Source organism: Triticum aestivum, chromosome 1A (assembly GCF_018294505.1).
Source record: "Triticum aestivum cultivar Chinese Spring chromosome 1A, IWGSC CS RefSeq v2.1, whole genome shotgun sequence".
In the NCBI taxonomy this organism is placed as follows: Eukaryota; Viridiplantae; Streptophyta; class Magnoliopsida; order Poales; family Poaceae; genus Triticum; species Triticum aestivum.
In genome coordinates this window covers 579,216,016-579,221,657 of record NC_057794.1, presented here as the reverse complement: position 1 = coordinate 579,221,657, position 5,642 = coordinate 579,216,016, and the positions used below count along the sequence as shown (strand labels likewise).

General features: G+C 42.8%; 1 long non-coding RNA gene across 1 annotated transcript; it reads right to left on the bottom strand.

Annotated features, from left to right (window-relative positions):
* Window positions 1-3,229: 3,229 nt before the first annotated feature.
* LOC123182275 (uncharacterized) lies at window positions 3,230-4,791 on the bottom strand. Its single transcript, XR_006492076.1, has 3 exons — window positions 4,478-4,791; window positions 4,174-4,384; window positions 3,230-3,503 (listed from the first exon to the last, which is right to left on the bottom strand). It is a non-coding gene; the product is annotated as an uncharacterized lncRNA (long non-coding RNA).
* Window positions 4,792-5,642: the final 851 nt, after the last annotated feature.

The window sequence follows — 5,642 nt, the reverse complement described above, 5'->3', positions numbered from 1 at the left end:
CTTCCTGACGCGGTGACGCCCGCATCTTGCTTCCCTCCTTGCCGCCCCTTGCCACCTGCTCCGCACGGCCCTGCTGCGCATCTCTCTTCCTCGCCCGGCTCCGGCAAGGTCTCCTGCTCTCCACCATGGAGAGGGCTTGTTGATTGCGGCAAGAACACATACCACACTACTAGTACCAGTGATTGATAGGGATTCCTCAGGATCTGTTCTGTCGGGCTATTGGTGAGATTTGGCCTCCCGCGCCGCCATGTGCCGCCGCCTCCACGACCACAAGAACCGGGGATGGATTCCAAGTCTATCCGATTGATGGGTAAGGCTGGTCATAGTGGGAAGTAACATATACTAAAATCATGCATATGATACTAGTGTATAATACTACATCCATAGTGCATAATATCATAAAGTAGTATTATAGGTGGTCTCATTTATTGCCATGCATGACACATAGTAGCATAATATTTATTATGTTACGGTATCTACCTATGTTACTATGACCCTCTCTCTCTTCTTTAATTTCCTGCCACGTAAGCATGTTTGCGTGTCCCAAATATATGATACTAGTTATGTTACCCCATTATGGCCAGCCTAAGTAACTTGTCAGCATCTTGGTTGACCTGTGTAGCTGCCCAATTTAGTTCTGAATACCCGAGCCTCTTCATGGGTTCAGGCGGCATCTTCGTGGATGAGGACACGAGGGCTCCATCTAGAATTCTAGACCAAACTGCCAACGGCATGAGCCAAAACGAATTTCCGCTGACCAAGTTTCTTTGTGCTACTCCATGTCATGTATTGAGTCACAAATAAATCCAGGTGAATGTATATGCTACTGTTTCTCTTCAAAGAAAAAAACAAACAATTTATCCTGATGAATGGATGTATATCTGTGGTGGATGATCTGTGTCTTTCTATTGCAGGTCATAATATGCATCCACACAATTCAAATTCATGTTCTGGACTAACCATGTATTAATTGCATAGTTACTTTTTTTGTTTTACTTCTACCCATACCCAAACTGAGTTCTACAGTCAATATCTGATTCTGATACAGGCTTCCGATGACAGTTACAACAATTCTAGAGCATATATCGTCCTCAATCCTCCTGATTTTCCTACCATCATTTCCATAGTATTCGAGTTGTAAAGCCTTGGCCTGTGGTAATTAATATTGGTTCCTAAGCTTGAAAAGTGTATTTGGCTAAATAGTACTTGATTCTATCATGTTTGTGTAGGCTGAATTGTTTTTGCTGGAAAAATATCGTTACATGTATCATTTTAGTATGGTAATCATATCTTAGGGTATGAGAAATAAATGTACTAAATTATTTTTTCCGTGTAGGCTACTATGATTTAGAGGAGGTAATTGTTTCTGATGAAGAGTTAAATCTAGGCACCATGGATTGTGAACTGTTACCGTGAACTGGAGAAGTGACTATCTTTTTCTATATTGTAACTAAAATGCAGGCTTTAACTAAACATTTTGTTATGTCCGCCAATCGGCTGGTTCATTTAGTCTCATTTGTATCCACATAACCATCAGATAAAATATTTGGAAATATCGAATAAAGAGAATCAACATCACAGTTCTGAGGAGCTTCATTTCTCAAACTTTCTGGAGCAGACCATCTTGATCATTTTTGAAGGATGGGTGCTGGACTTGGCACATTGCCCTGAGAGGATCACTCGCAATAAATGTTGGTTTCTGATGGAATTATGTATCTGTATTATGCACCCCTGCCAATTTTGATTCTTGTTCTCTGGTAATCTACAGAGTGTAAGGTCTAACTGTGTCTGGCCATAATGGCGGGACGAATCCCTCATTTTCTGTTGTATTTGTTTTTCTCCGGGTTTCTTTGAAAGAGTAGTTGTTAGCCTTGGCTAAACCGATAGAATCTAGGCAACTATGAAGCATGTGGATGCGTTACAATTTTCCTGAATTAGTCATTTGAATTTGAAGCCCTTCGGAATTTTGCACTGCTCCTAGCCCATTGGCCATGGCATTGTCTGCATTATCTGTCTTCTCTGCTACAGCTCTCCGCGGGCGCCAGCACACATTGAGTTTTATCCGCACGTACTGACAGGAGAGGAGAGTGGTGCTGCGGGGTGAGGAAATTTATGACAAAGGGAAGGCAAGGAGAGAGGCAGCCCTGATGGTCGAGCGGAGGTGTGGCGTTATTGCATATACATGACATGGGATGAGGTGGGGAGGGGCGAAAATGCGTTGGAGCACCTGGCGACTACGCTCACTGTAATCTGCTCATTCAATTGCCTCGGGATTCCATCCGCTATATTAGCTTTGTGCGTGTTGGATGATTTTTGCCGTGTATAGCTCTCCAGCGGTTTTCGTATTAAATGATGCATATTGTCATTCCTGTTCTGACTTCTGACATGGTGTGCATGCATCCTACTCAACTACTAACGCCCAACAACCAGAGCTTCAATTCAATGCACCACGCTCCTCAATCTCCCACATTTTTTTCTCCATGGAAAATGGTTGCTTAATGCGCATTCTTTTTTTCTAGTACAATAAATCAAGAGTTCAAAGCTCCCCGCGGTGAACTGAACTCTTGATTTATAGTGGAAAAAGCTTTTTCATTTTCGTTGTGTGACACCTGGTGCATAAAGTTAGTAAAAAAAACGGATGCACACTTTGTTCCAAACATTTTCACTGCTGATTCCATCAATCATCCGATGGGGAGATGGTGCGTTTAAAAGTGTGTGTAGTAACTCGGGCGCACACTTTGTGGCATCGGAGTGACTTTGTTGGCCTATCTATCTTAGACACGCAAAGCATTAATGAACTAGGAGTAACTTGTACTCCCTCCGTTCCTAAATACTTGTCTTTCTAGGCATTTCAACAAGTGACTACATACGGAGCAAAATGAGTGAATCTACACTCTAAAATATGTCTACATACATCCGTATGTAGTAGTCATTTAAAATGTTTAGAAAGACAAATATTTAGGAACGGAGGGAGTATTTAGAAATTGCATGCATGCATGTAGGACCCTTAACGCGGAACTTTACCATGGACGTACGTTGGCCTGACACGCAACTCAACTCCATGTCCCATTTTGGAGAAACAATTGTGTACTCCATGATTTTTCATCGACCTATGTTGATTCGTTGAAGAAAGCTTAGTTGTCCAGGCAAAGCATTTCTCAAATTAACATACCATTTGATTAACTACTACGAGTGACAAAAAAAATACACAATAATACGCTGAGCAGAATTCTTTTTATTCATTCATTACGAAGATACATAGTATCACTTCTCTGATCTTGAATTGCAACAGGCTAATTGTGAGATTCAATGACATCATTTCACGCTTTCGTTGCATGGGAAGCTGTTAACCTCGTCACCTTGTTTCTCTCCTACTGACTTACGTCCGCACACGCCATACCAAGAATCTCCATTTAAAACCACGCTCCACATTTCGTTGAACATAGTTGACACATGGGGTCGGTCTCTCCAAATCCTTGTCCCAACGTGTACTAAACTGGTGCCTGAAAGAGAATTACAACTTCTCGTCATTGTTACCGAATCAAACTTAAAATAACTAACAACAGAGAGATGAATCAACAAGTGACTTGAAAAGATATATGCTTCGTTTGTGATTAAGGTATGCGACGGCTATGCACATAATAAAATTATTACTGTATGAGAGACTTGCTGTAGATGCGTTATGAGAGTCTTGCTAATAATAAATGACTTCCAGGAAGTTCATAAATGAATCAGGCGCTTGATTCTGCACGGACATGTGCACCCTGCCTGGAATTAAATGTCTATGGACACTTGGACGGATTGAAACTGTACATATATACTCACGTCTGCTGTATTGAGACATTGAAAATCATTCCGGTTAAACTTGCACTGATCCCCAAACACAAGCCAACTGGCTAAGAGCATCTCCAGCCGAGCCCCCAACATGCCCTCCCCAACCGTGCCTATGTCTGCATAGGAGGTAAACTAATGACCAGTGTCAACAACCTAGGAATTTTCGGTTTACTACAGAAAAATAAGATGAACGTATATAATCATATTACAGTTGATTTTTCCGCGTTTCTCAGTGCTGTATCTGTGTCCGAACTATATTTTTCTATTTCACTATTTAAAGCATACGTAAGCATTTATACTTGTGCATCTAATAATCGGACGTGTACTGAAGAAACTTACCGTCGAACCCAGCCGCTGTTTTCCTTTCCACAGCAATAAGATTTGGAGTCCTTGATTTCGACCCATGCTCTGCATCTAGAACTGTCGAACCCAGCCATTAGAAGAATCGAGCTCGTCCGCTTCAGCAACTGTCCAAAGCTGGCGCCCCTTTTTGACGGTCATCTGAGCTATCCCGACTGCGCACTCATCGGCTCTTATATCTTGATTCGATCTACAAAGGGACAGAAGAAAAATCAAGATAAACAGATCTGCAACTAGCAAAGCGGTCTGTTTTATCAATCATTTCAAAACCAAATGAACTTACACGGATTCGACGCAGGGTGGTCGCTGCACCAGCCGATCTACTGAACTGCTCATCTCCTTCCGCCGAAGAAGGACAGCAGTTCAAGATTATTGATAATCAGCGGCCTCAAAGGACTACTACCAAATCTGAAATCCACTTCTACTGTGAGGAATTTGTTTGTGCGTCAATCACTAGCAGCTGGCGAGAGGAGAATAGTTTTTCAGATCTGGATATGGAGTGCTTGCGTGCAAGTAGGGGACTGCACAGGTAGGTGATGGTGGAGGGAATTAATTACATCGGGCTGGTTTCCTGTACCTGTGCCTCACAGACTGCGTACAATAAATGACCATGAACATGTATATACTGTTACATCTTACGACGTGGTTGCCGTATTCGCCGCATGTAATGATTTTCAGCAAAGTGGCACGGATCCCAAGCCTGCATGCGGGCGGCGGCGATTTCGGATGGGGGAGTCGCCGAGTGCTCCTAATCCACCTCCTGGGGAGGGGTGCCATTATTGCATATACATGACATGGCTTTGGCTACAGGATACGTGCATGGCACGTGCAAGCTTACTAGTCAATGCAATAGAAAAACATGGGCACCGTAGGTCAACGGTAGCTAGAGACTGATTTGAGGCAATCGATGGCCAGCCCACTTGCAAATTAGTGTGGCTTTCATCTTAATCTTCCCCACAATCATAGCAGCGCTGATGATGCGCACATGTAGTACCAGCTACTATATTATTTTGCGTGATAAACAAGTGCTTCAAGGACAGGGAGGGCCTTTGCTTGCATAACAAAAGAGCACGTGTAGTGACAAGTGGAACCAACATTGTGTTTTTGGTTTGGTTCCACAAATGTCACTCGAATCTTATCTTCCTTTTGGGTCCCTAAACTATTGTGTGTGTGTGCGCGCGCGCGTGCGTCTACATTGTAATCGGTGTTTCTCAAACAAAATATTCTTGACATGCCTTAGATTGAGATTAGGTAAGCTGCTTACCTGTATTCAATTCAATACGGTATCAAATCCACAAGATTTCACTAGCACAACACACTAGACAAGAAGCCTCTGATGAGTCCTGACCTGGTGGAGTCTCGGTATGTTCAAGTGGGAAGGGGGGGGGGGGGCTAAAATATATCCACAACACATTCAAAATTTTAGGTGGATTAACTAGCTTGTTGAC